This window comes from Enhydra lutris, unplaced genomic scaffold (assembly GCF_002288905.1).
Source record: "Enhydra lutris kenyoni isolate GAN:26980312 unplaced genomic scaffold, ASM228890v2 scaffoldscaffold39, whole genome shotgun sequence".
NCBI lineage: Eukaryota > Metazoa > Chordata > Mammalia > Carnivora > Mustelidae > Enhydra > Enhydra lutris.
In genome coordinates, this window is record NW_019154123.1 from 2,989,430 (window position 1) to 3,012,641 (window position 23,212).

Consider the following 23,212-nt stretch of genomic DNA (forward strand, 5'->3'; position numbering starts at 1 on the left):
TGTATACAGATACATTATGTATGCTGTATGTATACAGATACATTATGTATGCTGTATGTATACAGATACATTATGTATGCTGTATCCTCACAAGACCGTTCCTCAGTGGGTGTGGGTGGAAAGAGAGGAGGCCACCTTTCTGGTATCTCTTCCTATAAGGTCACTAACTCACGATGACGGGGCCACCCTCATGACCTCACCTAAACCTAATTACCTCCCAGATGCCCATATCCAAATACAGTCATGTCAGGGGTTAGGGCTTCAATACCTCTTTAATATCAAATGTGCTATCACCTACAATGTCAATTCAGTAGACTTAGCGGTTTCAAATCCATCTCAGAAGAGCAGGACTGTGGTTCTTCTACGATTTGGCTGTCGCTATGGTGAGGGGTGAGGGCCCAGACACCAACAAAGGGTGAGAGCTACAGCAGCACCAGACACCTTAGTCCTGAGGACCCAGATGGTTTGGGGTTTAGAGGAGGGTGACACAAACTCAGGTCAGCATCTAAAGCAGAAAACATAAGATCTCTTGCAGTGAGGTCAAAAATCCAGAAATGATAGGCTTCTGAAAATCAGGTGTCCTTACTTCAAGGCCTGCCTGCCTCTTTGAAGCTCCTCATGGTAGAGTTCAATCAGGCAATACAGCAAAACAAATAAAAATAACACAAAATCAGAGTAACAGCAAGATTCCATGTATGATACTAGGCCTGAGGTTTTCATAAAGCTGCCATTCTGGAGCCCTTTTAACCAGGCCTGAGGAAGTTGGCCAGCTGCATACTCACCCCTCCGCTACAGGAAAGCCAACATCCACCCGGCCCGGCCCCTCGACTAGAAATGCTTTGACTCTTCCAAGCCTGGATCATTTCCTTAAAAGCCCATATGATCAAACCCAGCCTGGAACAGACAGGATCAAAGAGGAGAAATTCCAGAAATCCAAGCTCAGGCTTTGACTGACTAAAACTTTGTGCAGCTGACTTCCTTTCCGACGATCCTCTGCCGCCTCAAAGAAACAACCAGAACAAACCACAGAGGTTGAATGTGCCTTTCTCCAGGGTCCTGAGTCTATGCAGAAGCAATCAATAACTTTCAGCTGGGTATCTGACATACAGACTTCCAAAATGGAATGTCAAGCTCCTTCATGTTTCTCACAGATGAAGGGGAAAAAGCACTCCTACATTTCTCTTCCCCCATCTAGTGTCAAAATTAAAAGGCAGGTGAGGATATTCAGGGATCTTTGGGTGACTTAACCCACGCTTGGGGCTGTGCGAATGTATGGCTCTGGCACACATTCAGGGTCTGGGAATAATTCTAATGCACGTCTGGTTCTTTGCAGGGGCTTTTATCTCCATAGTCCAGAAGGAATCTCACAGCAAGTTACATGGGACAAGAAATGTGACAGCCATTTCATAGAAACCTGGGGCTCAGAGAGTTGAAGAGACTCTCGCCTTTGGTCACACAGTTACTGGCAGAATCCTATTCAAAATCAGGAATTCCAAGTGCAGATTTTATCATTGTCACACAAGCTTGGGAACTAGAACTCCATTCTTCTGCAGGAGGCTGGCTACAGCCTGCAGATGTGTTCTGCATTTTGTTTTGTTTTGTTTTGTCCTGTTTTTAATTGAATTAGTTCAACCATTAAACATCAGGAGCTTTCACCTAACAACTGGGATTTCTGATATTTTTTGGAAAATCAAAGCTCAGATCTATCCTCAACACAGGCAACAGAGGAGTGGAGCTAAGCGGAGACCATAGCTCACTTCCCTGTGGATAACCCATGACCAAAACATGATCAAAGACTCCCTCTCCCTCTATGGGCTCACGCTCAGCTGCTCACACTCAGCTGCTCCCGCTAGCCTGTTGTGCTATTCCCGCGTCCATGCCTGTGCTCTTGTGACTTTCCTCTTCCGGTATGCGTCTGTCTGTCTCGCCAGTTCGGAGGGGGTAGGTGAGCCATCTTTCAGAATTCAATTCAAAGGCCTCTGGCTCCATAAGGTCAGTTCCTCGTATCCCTGGAAGAACTCACTGGCCTTTGTTCAGGGATCTTGAATATTTTCTTGTGTTTATTTGATTACACCTGTTTTCATCTGTGCATATTCAGTATTGGACCATGGTAGGCAATCAACAATGTGTTGATCAATAATAAAAGCAAAGATGTAAGTAGTACCTACCACGTGCCAGATGCTGTTCCGAGCCCCTTAGACATCGGAACTCATTTAAGCCTCACAAGGCTTTCACGTGGAGAAAATGGAGGCCTCTGAAAGTTTGAGGCATTTTCTCGGGGTCACTAAACTTGCTGTTAAGTGGCAGAAGAGGAATTGGAACCGAGTCTGGCTACCTCTGGACAGATGGGTGGATAGAAAGCCAGAAGGAAGGGAGAAACAGAAGAAAAGAAAGAGAAAGAGAAGGAGGGAGAACCAGGCAGGTGAACATTCTGTGGCAGGAACTACAAGGCTGCTGGGGGCAAGGGCAGCTGTGTGAGCTGGCAAATTTTAACAACAGATTCTCTGGCAATAAAAAGCCCTGCTTTGTAGTGTCTGTGAGTTTCTGTGGTGTCAGTAATCCTACCAGAGGGGATTTCGGGCTACCAACATGATATCACTGAATGTAGAGGTGGAAGGAGGAAATGTGACCAGTTGTGGAACTCCCCAGTGCCAGCCCCTCAGCTGGAACACACGAGGGGACAGGACATGCCCAGGAAAGTAACTAAGGATGAGACAGGCTGGACCAGGTGAGGCAGAAGCTATTAAACCATACTAAGGATGTAACTTTCTCCGGGCAACAAGGAGTGATTCTCAAGTTTTAAGCAGGAAGTGACACACATCACATGGTTATGAAGACGGGCACACAGTCAAAACTGTGCAATGCAGAAGCAATCAATAACTTTCAGCTTTCCTTCATCTTTCCTACAACTTTCCTGACTGACAGTTATGGCCGCAAGGAAACTTATCAACTATTCTACCCTTTTCCTTACTCTGTTCTACTTCGCATCAGCTACACTTCCTTTTACCACTACTCCTGACAACCACCACCATCCCCTTCTTCTGGGCTCCTAGAAGTGCTCTGAGTGTCACCAGTCTTTCAGACTGCAGAGTGTCTTCTATCACTACTGGTTCTGTGGCATGTCAGGGCCGGAAGGCCTAAGCAAAGAAGTGAGCCTGAACCAGGTGAACAGGAAAGCCATCATGGGGAGTATAAACAAAGCCATGTCGGATGTGCCCTTGACATTAAAGACCACAGAGCTGGTAGGGGTTCTAGAAAGCCTCGAGTTTACTGGGCAATAGAGCCAAGGACAGTCAACTTAACCAGACCAAAGATATCAGGCTGGTTAACCAGCCTGAAATCTTTGGTCTGGTTAAGGTCAAAGCTAGAAGCAGAATGATGTTGCCTGGTTCCCAGTTACATACTCTACCTACATATCAAAAGGATGTTTTCTGAAATGTTGCTGCCCCCTGCAAAGTCAAAGGTTTTTTTAGGAGAGCTTTTTCCATGAGCATGTTCTACTTCACCAAAGAGAACAGGCAAAAACAGGGTGATCTCCAAGATCAGGGATATCCTGTCATCTTCTCACCACGTAGGACAACATGAACCATCTGTTTAGAAAACAATCTATGACCACAGTCCCCTCTCTATCACTCCCGGCCTTATTATCCAGCTTAAGAATTCTCTAGATCTGGACCTTTTCCGTGGATCTCCATCTACCTGCCTGCACTGAGGCCATTTCCTGATAATCAGGAAACGAGCAAGGAAAGGAAGTGAACCTTTCAAAGCCATTGTGGCAGCTCTGCTTTGGGGGAAAAAAAAAAATTCGTCGGAGGGGAGAACTTAAAACTTTCAGCTGAAATGCAATGCAGTCTGATAATTCAACCTCACTTCAGGTGAAACTAGCCAAGGCTACAGGGCACGGAGCCAAGGCAGCCATTGGGAACTGAAACCCAGGCCAGTATTCATCTAGCCAGGAGCCAGAGGCTGCTGCTGCTCCAAGGAAGCTCGTTTTCTAGTTCTTACAAAGGCATCCCATAGCCTGCCTGTGCCCCAGACCTATGACTTTCTTCTAAAGGTGTTCTTATTTGCCAATAGCCATGCAACCACATCCCTGGGAATAGGGCAGGTAAAGCCAGTTTCCTAGGCCAGAAAAGTGAAAATTAGTCCAGAGAGGTAAAAAGAGCTAGGAGGACCCTGTTACACTCTGCCCACATCTGTTCCAATGCACACGTACAGTATTAGTTGCAGACGTTGAAGCATATGGGTTCGGGGTACTTGGGGGTCACAGACATCTGGGGCATCTATCAATAGAATTCCAGCTATCTACAAACTTGAATGGGAAAAAAGTCACAACTTTGTTTACTAACATTGAACTACAATTTAGTATTTCATTCCATTACGAATGCAAGGCTGCAAACCTGACATGTAGTAGCAGAACCAGCGATTTCGCCACTGATATAAATCAGATATTTTCATATCAGAACACAGCTGTTGCCGTTAACTCGAGGCAGCTTTGCTGCTGACCCCTACTTAGGAGAGATGGTAGCCATCCATCCCATCAATAGATCTCGTTGTTACACATGCATTAGCAGGTCACGGTGGGGGGTGTGTATGTGTGTGTGGAGGTTATAATCATCTGCATTGCTTTTTAAGCATTTAAACACATCATTCCGGGGTCTCTAAGCTTGGCGGACTGCCAAAGGGCTGCAAGGCATCAAAGAGATGAAGAGCCCTTGGCCTGGTAAGTGAGGAGCCACATTAACAAGGGACAGGGGAATGTGAGTATGAGACCATGCCCTCTGTCTGAGCAGTTAGCCGGCCTGCCTTTGTGTTGACCTAGACCTTGAATTATTTGGGCACATTATTTTTCCTTGTACACTTCTTTAGCTCTTTATCACTCCCATTCACTTTCTTTAGCCCCTGATTGCTATGCCCTTTTAATCTTACCCTTTAGGTTTGGCTTACAATCAAATCTCATTTAGTCTTTCTGTCCAATGGCTGCGTTCTCTTCCTTTAGGTGGTCTCTTTTCCTTCTTGGTCTTCCTCCCTTCCCCTCTTTCTCTCCTCTGCCTACTCTCTGTGCATCTCAGTTACCTCTCTCTTGGCCCTCCTGACCTGGCTGGCTATCAGTCATCCCTCCTTCTTGGGTTTTGCAGTACATACTTTGGGCACCAAGAGTCTACACTATTCCTTGCATTAGGGAAGGGAATTAATTTTGTCTACAGGGTGTGTTTCTAAGATGCAACCAAAAAACAGACTGACCACCTGAGCAAAGGGCAACAAAACATTCCATGGTAAGGGGGTATCCTATCTTTGCCAACCCAAACTTAAATATAATTTGTAGGAGAATGTTTGATAATCCCTGATGACCAGATGCCTAAGGAAGGTCAGCAGACTGGACAAGGAGTCTTCTCAGGGCATAAATTCCCAGAGTAGCAAAAGGAAAGTATACTGCTTAGTCACTGCTAACAGGGTGAGCCCTCTTAAGCAGGCCTAGACCAGCGTCGCTTTTCTAAATCAGAAGTGATGAGGTTAGACCAGGGGAAAAGCCAGGGTGACTTCATGACCTTTGTGCTTTAGCTTTGGACAAACATACAAGAGCACCGTACCTCCTCCCGGGCCTCACCATGGGAAATATTTGTCCTGAAACAGCCAACTCCCCCAGCAAGGTATTGAATACTCACATGTAGACTGAAAATCCTATCAATGGCCTAAAAAAGAAAGAAAGAAAGAAAAAAAAATGGAAAGAAATAAAGGAAAGAAACAAAGAACCTAATCTGCATTTGAAAATATGCTTATTTTTATTACTTATTATTATTCTGTGTTTATTTATTTATTATTATTTATTACTTATACTTATTATTATTCTGTGTTTGAACCAGGCTCACAATATATTTTTTTATTTGTTTCTATCTTATTTCTAAGAAAGGACACAAATCTTAAAAAAAAAAAAAACGAGAGTGTAGTGACACTTCATTGGACAGTTGCTAACATAAAAAGCAGCTCAGAGAATTTAGGATAGATTGAAACCACAAATTTTATAAACTTCACTGATCTGTTCTTTGATCCTCTTAAAGAAAGAAAATCTATTTTTATCAGGGTGGTTTTTTTTCAATATTTGTTCATTTATTTATTTTAAATGAATTATACCACCCTTACTATGAACTCATCCCTTTTGAGAAAATTGTCTGTTCCAAACCTGTTAGCTCTTAGTTCCTCATAGTTCCCAACCACTTGTAGAATAAAGCTCCTCAAAGCCACAATCTGAAGATAAAATATTAAATTTATTGATCATATGGAATATTCAAACTTAAATATAAATTAAGATTTCAGATATTTATTTAAAATAAAATCTATGAGGGTAAAACTTCTCAGGTTCTTCTTAGGGATACTTTTTTGCCCCTGCCAACATCTTTTTCAAACTCCACAGAAACTTATTATGTGGCTTCTCTTGTCACTAAAACTAGGTCAAGTTCAGATTCTCTGGTCCTTGATTATGTTCTTATTTTCAAATATCTAACCCAGACTGAGAATTTTAATGCATGCTACGTATCGCATCAATGAGTGTATTCATTGTGTTCTGAATAAAAGAGCTTCGTTTTTTTCATAACCTTTCCCCCAGAACATGTTGTTTAACACGTAATTGTGATTTTGCCAACACATTGACATCAGTTTATAAGATTTAAGATAAATACACGCAGAAGGAATTGTCCCAGCAGAAGTGCTGTGTGGACCCTTTAAAACCACACCGCACAGGGGCGCCTGGGTGGCTCAGTGGGTTAAAGCCTCTGCCTTTGGCTCAGGTCATGATCCCAGGGTCCTGGGATCTAGCCCTAATCTGGCTCTCTGCTCAGCAGGGAGCCTGCTTCCTCCTCTCTCTCTGCCTGCCTCTCTGCCTACTTGTGATCTGTCAATTAAATAAATAAAAATCTTTAAAAAAGAAAAAAACACACCGCACAGAAGCCACAGTAAACTGGGTAGGGAGGATGCCTGCAGTGTCCACACATAAACAGGATGAGACTCCAGCTAAGCCTCCTATCATCCCTGAAAAGCTATGAGTTGGGAACCAGGATGTCTGCCCGGATCGAAAAGGATTCTTCTTCCTGTGGTTCCTAAAAGAGAGACCATTTCTTTTGGATTTTGTCATACCTGATGTCAATGTTCTATCTTTTTCCCTCTCGCATTGCTGTAATCTAACTAAACCAGCATCTCCACTTTCAGAAGGCTACTCTTCTGGGATAATTTGATTTTTCATGGTTCTCCCTGAAGCTTAGGGTAACTATGCATATTTTTTTTCTGACTTACATAAGACAATATTCATGTCTAATAAATTCTCTAGAAAGTGAATGTTTCGCTTGAGATAACTGGGGATTCTGGGATTTAGATCGGTCAACCCAACACAGATGGCAAACTAAAGTGGTAGGTAGGCGGGGAAGAGGGCAGAAGAGCATCTGTGCAGGCTGTCCATGGCCATTCCCATCACCCCAAAGCCCTTTATCAGCCAAACCTCCGTAGACCCCCACCCCAGGTTCTTGACAGCACTGTTCCCCCACCTCCAGCTTTTCCTCCTCCACCCCCATTCCCTGCCTTTGGGCTTCTGTCTTGGCTTGCCACAACATCAGGGATGGAAATCCTATTCCAGGCGACATAAAAGGCACCAAGTTTCCACCATCTGTCTGCCTGTAACTCTTACCCCTCATGTGATTCTGAGAAACAGGCTTTTCCCAGTCCCCCTCTCTGTTTACTCCAGCTGACTTTTTCTTGATTTGTCTCCAGGGGCAGGACATCCTGATACTATTACTACAGAGAAAAGACAGGGGATGTTCTTAGAAACCACAATTCTGTCCTACAAGAATGCCTAGAGGTATATGGAACCCCTAAGCTGTTGGAGAGGGTCCCTTTGTTATAGGGGCTCAGTGGGTGAGGAAGCGACAATGAACTATTTTCCGCCTTTCTGAGTCCCAAGTATATCCACTAGAAAGATACTGTTTTGCCTCAGATTTGCATCAGCCTGAGGTTTGACCTGAGAGTCAGAAATCCATTAAAAATAATCCCGAATCATTTCATTGTATTCAGGAGGATTTCTCTTGTTTTCTCAAATACGTGGGCATGAGGCCAGACAGAGCTATTCAACTTGACAAAAAGACTGCTAAAATGATTGAAAATCCATTTAATTTTATTTAGAGTCACCTAAAGGTTTGCATGGTTAGTTAGATTCTGTTAATCAGAAGGTGTATAAGTATTGGGTTACAATTTTTTGCAAATGAGGCACATTTGTGATGGTTTATCCATTATATGATCATTACTTTTCCTGCTTATGCAGACTGAGGCATTGATGAAAAATAGAGAAATGAACTTTTTTTAAGAGACAAGTTTTTCCCTAATTAATTTTAAGATAATGAAAAACAACAGCAGTGAATATAATCTATTTTTGCATCAATACAGTTTATTTTGACCAAGAATCAGAAGACAATGCTTCTAGTACTAGTTATGGTGGGAACACACTGAGCAGCCTTGAGCACATCACTGAATCTCCTGCCTCGAGACTGGGAGCAGTGCTCTCTGAGGTCCCGTTAGCTCTAATATTCTGTGATTCAATCACTAAAAAGGGACTCATTTGCCCCCCCCCAAAATGCCTACAGTTTGTGACTACAGAATCTCCCCACAACTTTGAATCTCCCCCATCATGCCATTTCTCTTCATATTTAAAAAGGGAATGTCTACCAAAAGTTCCAGAAAAGAAGTCCATTGCCAGTAGACAATTCCCTAATTTACTTCCAGTACCAGGATCTCATCCTACCAAGATGCACTTCAACAGACTCCAGAGGATCAAATATGCACCATCAGTCTCCCCATCATCACAGGCAAGGACAGACACTTACACAGTATGCCCCTGGGGTTTGGAGTAAAGGGCTGGAGACCTCACCCATACTCTCTCATGGACAAAGGAACTTTAGTACCAAATGGGGCTGAGAACTTGGGGGGCACACCCAGTGTTCTCTACCCACAAGAACTAACCAGTTTCACCACTTATTGGCTGGACGACAAGGAGCAAATGACTTAATTTCTCCGTAGCTTAGTTTTCTTCCCCACAAAACGGGAAAAAAACCCTAGACTTTGCCGTCCAGGGTTGTTTTAAGAGTAAAACCAAAAACAGTTCACGCAAAATATCACAAATCGTGCCTGGCACAGAGTAAAAGCTCAATAAATTTAGCGCTGATTATGACTGCTACTTGTCTCGGGTAGCGCACCAGCGGTGGAGGGGGCGAGCAGGGACACTTTGGTGAGGAGTCCAAGTCTCCCTTCAAGAGTTACAAGAAGGACCTGCTCCAACCTGTTTCTATGGGCAAAGGGAAGTGGTCTGAGCACAAACCCAGGTAATAAGCATCCGGAAAGAAATGGACCCTGGGGTGTCCGAAGCTAGCTCTCCCGGGATGAGGGACTTAGTTCTGGGATCCTACCTCAGGTATCCAGGTAATTCGGCAGAAGCCAATGCTCTATCCCCTCGATGCCTGGCCTGTGAGGGTGTGGCCTTTGTGCTCAGGAGCTGCACCCGGAGTCTGCGCTGAGGGAATCCCCGTTCCCGCTCCTTGGGGCTCTGAAGCTTGCCGCGGGGAGACTGGGAACTCGCTGCTCCAGGGGTGCCCCAGGAGGGGAGTGATCGACCTCAGGATTCCTCCGCGGAGCCCTGAGGAGTCGACGTCTCTTCCGGAAGGGTCTGGCCAAGGCGCGGGGCCCAGAAAAGGGGACTTCGCTGAGCTCTGCTCTCTCCCCGCTGATTACAGGAGAGCAGCACACTTATACAGGGCGACCGCAGAGAAGGCTGTGCCCCTAAACGCCTGCACGTGGGAGGCCCGAGCAGGCAGGGCCAGAGTGTTTTCAACAGCTCCAGAACCCACGCAACCTCCAAATTCTTCTATGGGCCAGTAGGAACCGGGAACCAGACTCTCAGCCAAAGGCGCTGCTTGGAGAGGGGCGTGCACCTCCCCAGAGAGAGAAGGGTTAAAAGAGGTGCTTCCAGGCCTTTGGTAGCCCAGTCTGTTCTCCAGCTGGACAAACAGAGCCCGGGGACTGCCCGTTCTTTGCAACAGCAATCTAGGTCCCCTCCCGCAGATGGTCTTCCATTCCAGATTGCTGGGGTGCAAAGGAGGAAAAGAACCTCGCCTTCCCGCATCCACCAAAGCGTCTGGAACAACCAGAAGGATCTACGTAGTGTCCAAAGGTGGACAGACCCACCTCGGCCCTAGCGCCCCGAGCCTGAAGCCAAGCCTTCCCTCACCTGATGCCCACACCCCCTTGCCTGCCCCGCAGGCCCTCCAGCTCTGCGCTCTGGAACCTCCCGGAGCAGCGTGGGACTCCCCCACTCCCTCGCTCCGCCCAGGTGCGATTTGCAGAGGGGCGGGGCGGGGGGGAGGTGGCTCTCACTGCAGCCTCCGCCCCTGCGCTCTCCTCCAAACGGTTCAAAGCCCTGCCTACTCGCCAGGCGCTGGGTACTCCCCCCTACCCCGCACACACACCTCCCCTGGGGGCCAGGAATCCCCTTCCCACGCTGCGGCTGTGCAGACCTCTTTGACTGCGAGGGCCAGGCAGGGAAGATGGGCGTGGGTCTACGGACCCGGCTGCGGAGGTGGAAGGGTGTATAACTGGGTGCCGGAGAAAGGAGGGGACGACAGTCCTCTTAGAGCCAGGAAAGGCATCCCTGGTCCATGATCCGACCACTCAGTCACCGCCTAAGATGCCAACGCATTCAGAATCTCGCCTGGAGGTTTGTTTCTCCTGGAAAGGAAGATCGCCCCATCCCAGGCACCCAGAAGCCTGCCTCCCCAAGTCCCCCTCGGGCCCTGGCGTTCCGGGGCTCCATTCTGGCTCTCTGCGCCTCCCCAGGTGCCCAGCTCCTCCCCCATCTGTATTTACACACCCGAGCCAGAGCCCTCCAGACTCAAATCCCTTTTCCTGCACGTCAGGTGACGGCTCGGGGCTGGCCCCTCGCCCACTTTAAAAGCAGAGCCCTTTGGTACCCTTTCAACCCGATCTACCCCCGACCCTCGGTTTCTTCCCCCACCCCTCCAGCAACATTTCCCTCCCCAGATGACTTACTTCAACCCACCCGGATCTGCACTTGGCGTTCCCGCGGCACACAGCCGCAAGCCACTCCAAGGGTTTCATTACCGAGTTGGGGATGACATTCGCAAGGATGGACCGGCTCCTGCCGTGCTAGACTGAGCCCCAAGGGTAACCGCAGCCTTCCTCCTACCCCCACTTCCCACCCCTCCTATTTCATTATCTCTGGTCCTATCCAACCCCCACAGGCAGGATGAGCACTGCTGGGTCCCAAACCCTCGCCTCCCTAGCGGGAGCTGCAGAGAGTGAAAAGTCGACTAGCAAGAACACCGAGAGAGAAATGGGCAGATGCAAACGTCCGGGGGTGGTAGTGGGGGAGGACTGGGGGAAGGGCGCACGCGAGAACTAGACGTGCAACTTGCACAGCACGGGGTGAGCACCGCGTAGGGAGGGGGGCACAAAAGTTTGCAGACTATTGCACCGCAGCCGACTGCACGCGAACAGAGGGTCGACTCCCCCCTCACCAGGAGGGGTCTCTTCCAGGGTCGGCGCCAAGGGGACCGGGGGTTTGGACATGGCTCTGACCTAGAGTGATAGTTCTCCTCTACTTGTTACGGAAGGGAGGGCCTAGGCACCCGGACAGAGGGACGACACCGCGCTTTGCGAAAAGCAACAGGCGGCTGCACCTTACCTTGCGCCAGTCCCGGGCCGGGGTGGCTGCTCCATCCTCGTGGCGCAGGGAGGAGGCGTTGGATGCGTATGCCTGGGGGTGTGCGCTGCCAGAACTGCAGCGGCCGCTCTTCCCACCCCGCTGCGAGCCCGGCTGCCCACCCCGAACCCTGCCGGCTGGGAGGGCTCGTTCCGGGTCTCCGCGGCGGCGTTAGTGCGCGGCGGCTGGAGCGCGGGACGCGGGCAGTGCGTGGCTAGCTGGCGTCCTCCGGCGCCTCCGCCGAGCAAGGGTGCGGCCCCGGGCGGCCGTGCAGAGCACTGCTGGGCTCCCGCTTCTGCGGCGGCTGCTGCAGACCCTGCGCCCGGCCCCGGAGCCTCGCAGGAGGAGGAGACAAAGACCAGAGGGAGGCGAAGCGCCGCTCGCCCAGATGCGATCGTCTCAGTCACTAGAGGGGAATCGCCTCCAAACCCGGGCTGGGGATGAGGGAGGAGGGGCGAGGAGGCAGGGGTCTGGAAAAGCAGCAGGGAATGAACGTGACAGTCGGAGACCTGCCGCCGCCTCGCCCGCGCTGCCCTGTCGCCACCCGGGTGGAGGGTCCGGAATGGAGAGGGCGGGCGGGGGCTGAGCGTTTACTGCTGGAGGAGATGAGCTGAGGTGGGAGTATTCGCTCCCTCCGCCTCCCTTGCCTGCCTTCCTCGCAACCAACACCCCCCCCCCCAACCTCCCGCCCGCCCCGCCGGTGCATAGCTCCACTCTCAGGAAGCTATGGCCCCATTCTTTCTCCTGTTTTCCTAACTACTGAGATCAGAGCTGAATAAAACTGGCAGAAGCAGCGTAACATGGTGATGGGTTGATTGTCCTCTAATGGGGAAAAGGCGGATGCTTAAAATCTATTTGACAAATGAATGTCTACTGGGTGCCAAGTACTGTATTAGGCTGTTCTGGGGTAAGATGACTAAAGTGAGATATACCCGTCCAAGGCTCCATGATCGAATACCAGAATGATCCCCTGCAGCTCCTGAAGCCCAAAGTTTTGGGGATGAGTTGTGGCCCCTCATCCCCACCCCCAACCAGTCCAGTTTCTTAAAGCAGAAGGTGCTAGGAGAATTGAATTTGCCTTCCCATTGCAGGGATGACTCTGAATGTACAGCCAAAATGGAGTGTATAGTTTATATAGACCCTAAGAAAGTATATGTGTGTGTGTGTGTGTGCGTGTTTGTTAAGATTAAAGCAAATTACTGCTTTTAGAAGTTTTATGTCATGATTTAAATTATTCATCAGATCTGCTCCTAAATAAATAAATGAATAAACAAACAAACAAACAAACAAGAAATTTGGGCCAGATGAACCTGTTTTCCAGCATCTACAGATACCATCTTCTTTGACAGCCCATTTCTACAGCCCTAACCTCTTACTCTAGGCAGAATTACTTCTCTCCTTCTCTTTCCTGTCACTATCCTACTTGCCAATCACTTGCAGAATTCACATACTATAGATTTTTTATAGACTTCTATTGCTTTACTCACCTTTTTTTTCTCCTTTTTCAGGATTCCCCTGCAACATCCAGCCTTGCTTTGTATGTAGCTAATGGGTACTCAAGGAAAGCTTAACCAATTGAAGGTTGTTTTCTCCTTTAAACACATCTGAATCCTAGTGTCTCCAGAATTAAAGGAACTTGGGTGATGAAATTTTTAAGAGTTTGGGGCAGGGGAGGACACATATAGCGTTCTACTCACAGCTCTCCTGACCTAGTAATGTAAAACTATGTAATTCATTTGTGTTTCTAAACAATTTTCTTCTTCCACTTACAAGCCCACCTCTGTTTGCTGAATTCCCAGAAGCAAGGGAAACTAAGCTATTGGACAAATGCATAGAGCAAGAGATTCGTACTCAGCTGCCAACACCTAGAGCAAACCCCTTCCAGGTGGAGAATGGCCAAAACCTCTTTGATCATTTCAAGACCTGTGTCAAGTATGTTGAAAGCCTGTCAAGGTGTCTTCATTTCCAATGAGGGTCTCCTTGTGGATGCATTTTAGAATAGTTTGGACAGTATTTCATTCTTGAGAGGTGAGAAATGTTCTGTGGAGTTTAGGAATATTTAAAATTGTTCTTAATTTTGGGGGCCCACTTCCTAACCATTGTAGGATGGATACCCTAGATCAGGGATGCTTTATGAAAAGGGTCCAGAATGGGTAGGAGATCAGAGAAAATGACCACTATGTTTCTAAGATGATACTGTGATTGGAAAGTTTGTGTTTTTTTGTAGCTTAAGTTTTGCTTATTGTTTTTTTAAGTGAAATTTTAGGACCCAGACACAGGTACATATGGATGGCAGGTATGTAATTTGGTATAATTTTTCTGAAGGGAAATATCATGTTATTCTTGAAAGCATGAAATTTTTGCATGCCACTGTCCCTAAGACTCTACTCCTAGAAATTCATCATTAGGGATAAATAAGGATCTACAGTAAGATTTATCTACAAGGTTTTTCATTGCGGTGTTGTTTAATTCTAGTGAAAAACTGAAAGTACACAAAACCAAGTGGAAATGTCTAACAGGATAGGAACGGTGAAATATTTTGTAAGTCTATAAGTGGGATACTGGTCAGACATTAAACCGTAGTTGTAAGTGAATGCGTGAATATTGTCAACAATGACAGTTACGCTTTTAGATGGAAAAAAAAATTAGATGCACAAGATGAGAGATGCAATAATAAAAATTAATATCTGGAGTCAACAGATGTAGGTGTGGAGCTAGACGTTTCTTCTTGATAGTTATGTGATCTTAGACTTGAACTTCGAATTCCTCAACTGTGTGAATGGTTGATGTTATTTAGCTCATGGTGCTGTGTTTTACAAGAAATAGTATTTGTGAAACACTTACTACAGTGCCTATTACATGGTAAAATCTCAATATGTTTTTCTCTTGGAAATCATTAAATGTATAATATAAATACCTACATATATTTAGGCTCTTGTCAAAGGCAATAAACATTCCAGTATTAACAGTGCATATCCCTGTTAATATAGGCATTACAGGTATCTTTTAAATAATATAGGATAATCAAAAGCAGAGGAATTTGTTTTTAATTCAGTTTTCTTTTAATTAAAAACAAATGATTTCTAACTATTGACACAGGAAACCTCTAAACTTGGATGCTTTTTGCTCTAGTTGACTCACATAATCATCAACAATAGTTGCTCACCATTGGTGTCGCCCATGCTATAAAAAGGATAAACGACAGGGCATGGAGTTTGTCACCTCTGATATAAACTTAGATTTGTTTTGTAGCAACCAGGAGTCAAATCCAGCTCAGCAAAATATGCTGTTTAATACCAGGAGCTGATTGGTTATTATCCTTGACTTGTGTTGACAGCTCATTACAAAAAAAAAAAAAAAAAGAGAAGAGAGGAGGTATCAGAAGCTATATCTGTAACTTAATTAGTGAATTAAGAAGGAAACCTAACATTGAAGGGTCATGGGATTCAATAACCTTCACATCTATAGCAGTGACCCCTCTGGGCCAAAGGTGGAGCTTTTGTAAAACTTACTGTGTGTGTCACAAATGTTGCAAAAATGTGCAAGAGAATATCATTTGCATGTTTTTCAGTTTAACTATCATTAGAAATAGGAGCAAGCATTGCTTTAAAATCAATATAGTCCAGTAAGTTTGCATATAAAGGAAATCCCTTGAATTTTGAATTGTATTCTCCATTTGAAACTCTCTAGAGAAATTAAAAATGCATTTCTCTGAGCACCTGAGTTGATTTTCTGAAATCCAAGTAGTTGGGGCACCTTAAATGAATGGGATCAAGGCAAGAAGACGTTAATATCCTGAATCCTTTGTGGAACATGTTCCAGTGAACTATTCTTCATAACAAACCACCCTAGAATTTCTTAGCTTAAAAAACAACAATCTTTTATTGGCCTGAATCTGGAATTTGGATAAGGCTCAGGAAGGAAGTCTAACTTCGGGCCCTGTCAGTGTCCGCTTAGGGCCACTGGATTCAGAACTAGATGATTCGCTTCCCAAATGACTCATTCACACACCCAGCAGTCTCTGCTGGCTGTTGCTGTTCAACAGGAGCTGAGAGTCAAGGACCTCGGTTTACACATGGTCACTCCATGCGTATCTCTCCATAGTTTCTCATAGATTTCCTCATTTCGTGGCATTAAAGTTCACAGAGAGAGTCCCAATAGGAATCAGAACTTGCCTGGATAGTGAAAACCTGAACAGTTAATCATTGCCCATTACACAAACCATCTAGTCTTTATACAATATTATAAATATGAATCCAGAATTCACTGGGCAGTGTAGACCAGTGAATCTAACTCATCCTTTGGACGATTTAGGTAAATGGATCCATTTTTCTTCCATTTACTGAGATCATTTGGAATGTGAATTAGTACACCTACTATGGGAAACGATATAGAGATTACTAAAAATAATTAAAAATAGAACTATTGCATCATCTACCAATTCTACTTCTGGGTATTTATCCAAAGGAAACAAAATCACTATCTCAAAATATAGCTGTACCCTCATGTTATTATAGCATTATTTCTAATAGTCAAGACTTGGAAACAACCTAAGTGTCTACTGATGGACGAATGAATAAAGAAACACACACACACACGCGCGCGCGCGTGCGCGTGCACACACATACTGGAATATTATTGAGCCTAAAAAAGAGGGAAATCCTGCCATTTGTGACAACATGGGTGGAACTTGAAGGTATTATGCTAGGTGAAATAAACCACACAGAGAAAGACAAACACTGTATGATTTCACTTCTATGTAGATTCTAAAGGAACAAAACAAAACCAAAAACCAAAAACCAAAAAACCTTAGGTACAATGAACAGATTGGTGGTTGCCAGAGCTGGGGGTTGGGGGAGATGGGAGAAATGGTTTATTGTTTAATAAAAATAAAGGGATTGGAGGACTAGCCATTTATAAATTCATCATAACTTCTGTGTGTGTGTGTGTGTGTGTGTGTATTTAATAATGGTTCCACATAGTAAAGACCAATTTCCCTATCATGATTTTCATGGGCCTCTGCAATTAAACTTTCTTTCTAGCTCTATCTCATAGCTTCCTCTAATTTCTTACGTTTATCCATCTCATCTGGGCCTGATGTTGACTCATATTCGGGCTAGCTATTGACAAGTTCACCCCTCTTAGTAGACTTATAGTAGGGCACTAAAGTTCCTTGAGAGCAGAGACTTTATTCCAATCAGCATATGCCCCCACACTGTCAGCTGAGCCATGCAAGGAGTGGGTGCTTATACGTATTTATTGAAAAGATGAATAATTCAACACCCCTTGCCTTTCCAATTCAATCATTCTATCTCCAAAATGGCAATATTGCTCGTGAGCTGCTCCACAGGGGAGCTAATTAATTCTCTGAAACTAGAAAATGTTTTGAAGTTCCACAGTACTTTGGAAGTACTCAAGAACATTAATATGTGTAATAAAGACATTATTATTACTTCCCTGACACATAAATGGCAAATAATCCATTTTAATGTGTTTGTTTTGAATATGCTCAACAAATTTGCAAGAAGTAATGCATTGTTGGCTTATTTCTATTAATGGACACCTGTGTGGACTGAATAAGATGTGGCCTCTTTTGGCTCTGTTGTTTGTTCATTTCTCTAGCTTTCGGAACTGCTATTATATGAGCTTCCTGCCGGAAAGGTACCCATGATATGACAATCAGCCTTGTGGAGGTTCTACATCTTGATATGTAGTATGGGTACTTAGGAAATTCTGGGATTGCACGCTTAGTCTCCTAGCCATATAATTTCTGTTGGAAATGTCTGGTAACTACAAAGCTGAGTGATCCAATAAAGAAATCCTAGCAGATGGAGCTATCAGTCTGTTCCTGGGAATTTTGGGAAAGAAAACTGGGAAGACTGGGCTCATCTCTCTGATGGCTAACACTGCAAGAAGCAAACTATCGGAGCCATGACCAAGCATGACATCTGCCATGTGAAGAAGGCCACACTGCATCGTGAATGACGAAGCTGCCACAAGGGGACAGAGGTGAGAGGCAGAGTGAGTCCTTGTAGGGTCTGAGTCCCTGGGTCCAGCCATTTGGGAGTTCAGAATGTCTCTGCTTTTCTCTGCCTTTATTCATCCTCTCTTTTATTCATCCTCTCTTTTCAATAAATCACCTTTTTGCTTAAACTAGTTCAAATTTAGTTCCCATCACTTGGGACCAAAAAAAAAAAAAAAAAATTCCAACAAATGCAACATCAAAAAAGATTTGAGAAATGCTTCTCAGAGTATGTTTAATTAAAAGGTTGGAGAGAGAGCACTTGGGGACACTTTGAGATGAGGCTTATATTTTGAGAAGTTAAAAGCCCAGTGAATAATAGAATTGGAACCTTATTTTTCCAGATAATAAAAATAGGATGTGTCATGTAAAAGCAGGATCCCCGTATTTGTGATTTACTAGCATGTAGGCTTCATGAGAGTAGAAATTTGGATTTTTTACCACTGTACACTGATAACCAGAATAGAATTCTGTAGATATTAGGGGTTTGATATATATTTGTTGAATGAGCTAATGCATTTATTTGTTGTATCTCTTCCTCACTCTTAGTAAAAATATGAAAAATTATTACTTATTGAACTCACCCTATAAATTAGTCAATGTTCTCATCAGACCCATCATTTAGTTTATTACCAGACCTTGGAGTGGAGTTGGGAGGCCACTAGGGATGAAAAGAACTTGTTCTGAGATTAAACACTTTTTCCAGTTTGCATGCAGATTCTATATGCTGAGGGTCAGGATTTGAACTCAGGAGCATAAGTCTCCAAAATGTGTGCTCTCTCTAACATATCACACTCACATATTAACATATAGGGCAGAGATTTCTTCTGGAGCAATAAACTTAAAGGGGATAGTGTTGGACTGGAGTATTGCTTTATGTATAATTCCAGCTCTAATTATCAAGGATTTAGTGAACACAGACGAAGTCTTCATTTTTTTTTTTTTTTTTTGGACAGACAGAGATCACAAGTAGGCAGAGAGAGAGAAAGGAGGAAGCAGGCTCCCTGCCGAGCAGAGAGCCCGACGCGGGGCTCGATCCCAGGACTCTGGGATCATGACCTGAGCCGAAGGTAGAGGCTTTAACCCACTGAGCCACCCAGGCGCCCCCAAAGTCCTAATTTTATAGACGAATAAGTACATGTCTACAGTGCTGCCTCCAGTACTCCAAAATCTCCTTAGAAAGTCTCATGATCAGGATGGAGGCTCTCCTCTTATTTCCCCTGTCTTCCCATAAGGGAACTTCATTACACCCCCAATCCCTGATAGCTACTGGTGCTTCACTGCAACCCTTTGGCATCACTGTTCTTAATCCCACAGCTTCTTACTGCAAGCTCCCGCTACTCCTGGTCCCTTAAAGGGAAACACTGGAAGTGTTAGGGGCCTTATTCCTTACGCCCAAGACTAATGGGAATAATGGATAAATACCCAACACACTACTCTTCTGCTGGTTTGACTCTCTGGAATATTCTACACTGTCTCTGAGAGGTCCTCAGTGTGACTGTGCCTCAATTACCCATAACACTAATTTGCTCAAAAGCAAATCCTTTAGTGCTTTCCTTCCCTTCCCTTCTCACTTACCTAGATGTCTCCCAGAACTTTCCAAATAAACTACTCAAACTCTCACATTCTGGGCTAGCCTAAGCTAAGTCATCTCTTTGACTCTTTCACCTTCATCCCTAACGGAGAGGATCAAATTATGTGATTGATGAGTTTGAAAGCAGAAACTGAGCACTGTCTATTACTTCAACTCTTTTGAAGAGGGCAAGTTCACAGGACTTGCATGTTTGGACTACTCTTTGCCATGGGTTTAAAAGACTTGCCTTCATGGGAACGTCTTCAGTTAGCAACTGGATGGATGAGTCAGTTTAATTCAGGAACAATGTATTAGGACACTACCCAGGTCCTTACAGAACTAGACTCATGTTCTCCAATCAGCTTTATCGGCAATTTAGTGGACATTTTGATTCCATGAAGATTAGACTCACATGATTCATAAAAGCCAACATGTGGAAACAACCCAAATAAACATCAACTGATGAATAGATAGAGAAAATATGTTATAGCCAGAGAACAGAGTATTATTTGACTTTTAAAAGGCATGAAATATTCATACTTGTTACAACATAGATAGATCTTGAGAACATTATGGTAAGTAAAAAAATACAGTCACAAATTATCATATATCGTATGATTCCACTCATATGCAACGGCTAGGAGTTCTGCAGAGACATAAAATAGATTAGTGGTTGCTTAGGTCTAGGGTGTGAGGAGGGGAGTGAAAAAGGGAGGAGACAGCTGAAGGGTGTAGGGTTTCTTTCTGAGGCCATCAGAATGTTCTAAAATTGAGTAGAGTGATGTGGTTGCCCATATCTCTTCATATACTAAAAATCATTGAAAGGTACACTTTAAATAGGTGACTTTTTTGGTATATGAATTATATCTCAACAAAGCTCTCAAAGTTAGGCCCAGACCGTGATGCAAACTATGACATGAGGGGAGACTAGGTAAAGGTATATGAGAATGCTCTGTACTCTTTTTTTTTTTTTTTTAATCAGAGAGAGAGAGAGGAAGAGAGAGCAAGCGAGCACAAGCAGACAAAGTGGCAGGCAGAGGCAGAGGGAGAAGCAGGCTCCCCGCCGAGCAAGGAGCCCGATGTGGGACTCGATCCCAGGACGCTGGGATCAGGACCTGAGCCGAAGGCAGCCGCTTACCAAACTGAGCCACCCAGGCGTCCCTGTACTCTTTTATAGAAGTAAAACTATTTCAAAATAAAAAGTTTTTAAAATTGGCTAAACTTGGACAGGTTCCAAAACTTCTCCAACTCAGTTTCCCTACCTTAAGGAAGAACAGGACTATGATAATCATCTCATAAATCAACTGAGATGGTGTCTGTAACACTGCTATATCTGGCAAATAACCTCTCTCTCTGACTAACATCGAGACCTAGGAGCACAAGGCAGAATTATCAGTGTGTATCAGGCACCCTTTCCCCCACTATCTCCGTTATCCTCCTACCTCCTCGTTACTTTTCAGATAAGAGGTTTGGCCTGACAAGGTGTGATCAGAGGTTAACATTCTCATTACTACAACTTAACAGGTATAATGAGCCAACTCATTTTGCAATGCCAAAAATTTGGGTGGGGGGGTGGGGACCAGAGAAGCTGGATGACATTGACAATGGATGCCAAAGTGGCCCGCCTTAGCAATTAGTTGTTCTTGTTTCTTTTGCCTCCCATCATAGTTATTTTTGTTGTTACTTGTGTTTTGTGAAATGGTATCATTCCATCAGACCCACATGTAAGCCTCAAGTTGCTGATGCAGGCTTTCCTTTCCTCCTTCTGTAGCACTTATGGAAGCCAGCACAATATTTCTGCTGGCTGGTCTGGAGTCAGTTCTGTATCTAATTATGGGGTTGATTTTCTTCTTTTGTATTAAAGTTTTCTCCACCCACTGGGGGTGTTAGGGATGTGACAAGGAAGCTTTACCCATGGTCCCTGTTTCTTTGTAAGAAGCCAAGGGCGCGGGGGGAAATGCCCTTGTTGTAGTGGAGGCTGGGGTTTCTGTCCTTTCTCTAGATTTAAGGGACAAACGAAGCCTCAGACAAGCCATTTAATTCTCCAGGCGTCAGTGTCTCCTTTATAAAATGAGAGGATTGGCCTACATCATCTCTTCTGTAACTCTTAGTTCCTCCTAGGACTGACATTCTCCACAACACAAGCCATTTTCCTGAAGTTTACTGACAAGTAGTTGCCAAACACTAGACGAGTGCTGATATGTTGTTAGCTAATATTATCTCTCATCTGTTTACAGCATTTTGATGGGAAATCATTCCTGGGAGCAGCCCTCTGTTCTGGTGTCTGGTCTGAGAACAGATTTACAGAACACAGGAAGAAGGAATTGTGGGGACAGTGGATGCCTCCAGCATGGATGGGGATGGTGGCTTTCTGTTACGATTCTGAAACACAGAGAAAGCAACGGAAGGCTGGTCTCAGCGCCTGGAAAAGGAGTATTACATAAGTGCAATTTTACTTTCTGCGTTAATCTTTGCTGAGGTAATTGCCTTCATTCTATTTTTGGAGTGTTGTTGGTAATGCTGCATGGGCTACTGACAGTTGTTCAATAAAAATAGAGATCATACCCAAGAAGAGAGGGGCAGTATTTACACACGGCCAAAGTTCTTTGACACACAGCCCTCAATTCCTCAAGAGTTACATGGAGAGAGATGCTGCTAGCATTTAGCAGGAATCAAGATTGAGTTTGATTTCTAGGCTGTTGGGTGAATCTGCCACACACTTCCAGGCACAAGGAGTCACTCAACAATTCCAGCAAGGGGAGTGGAGGGGCTTTTCAAAATAAAGGAAACTAAAATCCTATTCTTCTGTCTACTCACCACATATTCACCTTAAGCCTCCTTATGCATCACCAAAGAGAGCTGCGTGTGCCCCCTAAATATCTCTCTAATGGTCCACACCACACTATCAATCCCTCCTCCAGTGCTGTCTTGATTCAGAACGTTATCATTTCTCACCCAGGTACTGTACTACCCTCCTAAAGGTATCACTGTCCTCAGCTCTGCTCCCAGCCTCCCTACACTCCCCGCTCAGCAACAGGAGTGATCCCCTAGCCTGCGAATGTGTTGGTCACATGCCTTGCTCAAAATTCTTCAATGGTTCCCAATCAAACCTGAACTTCATCATACAGCCTATAAGTCTCACTGTAATCTACCTGCCAATTTCACTAGCTTCACCCTCTGGCACTTCCTTTTTTTCAAGGGTCCACCCAAACTTAGCTCTTCGTGGTTCTCCCAAATTCACCAAACTTGTGTACCTCTCGGTGGGTTATGGTTGGCATCTCCCATCTCCTGCTTCCAGGTTCTCCTTACCTTTTATGTGTCTCTCACCAACATACTCCCCAAATTGCCTGTCCTAACACACCAAGGACTACTTCCTTCTCATTTCTAATGTTCCATGTACATACTTTCAATATGGCTATAATCAAACTTAGCATTTTCAGGGAGAATTCAAGCATGATCATCTAAAGGCTAAGACCACATGGTAGACCTTCCACTCCCTATCACCACACCAGCTAAGAAGTGCTCAATAAATGTTTTAGGATGAGAATGGAAAGAGCCATTTTCTAAGCCCCTAAGATGTGATAGACTCCATGTTTGACTTTGGGGAAGTGCAGGATAGGAAGAGAAAGTAAGCAGCCTCTGATTTACATCTGGGAGAGTGATAAAAATAATGAGAGGATGGGCAGAGATATTAATAATAATAAATCATGCATATTGAAAAGTCAATAAGCCTGAAAGTCCTTGAGTCTTGGGTAAAATTTAATAAATCATGGAAGGAAAAACAAATTAAGGGTATTATTAAGGAAATAAGTACTTTGACTCCAAAGGACTCCCTCTCCCTCGGTGAGTGGAAGGCCCCTGGAGT

The 23,212-nt window shown here is 44.7% G+C and overlaps 1 protein-coding gene across 2 annotated transcripts in view; it reads right to left on the reverse strand.

The window, feature by feature from the left end:
* LOC111155168 (leucine rich repeat containing 3B) overlaps positions 1 to 11,824 on the reverse strand; it is an 88,915-nt gene extending 77,091 nt beyond the window's left edge. The window contains exon 1 of one of the 2 annotated variants that reach the window (XM_022515248.1): positions 11,735 to 11,824. The gene's annotated coding sequence lies outside the window, so the exon portion shown is untranslated. Of the gene's footprint in view, positions 1 to 9,443; positions 9,612 to 11,734 lie in introns of those variants that run through there. The other variant, XM_022515249.1, reaches the window with a different exon arrangement.
* Between the last annotated feature and the right edge of the window lie 11,388 nt (positions 11,825 to 23,212).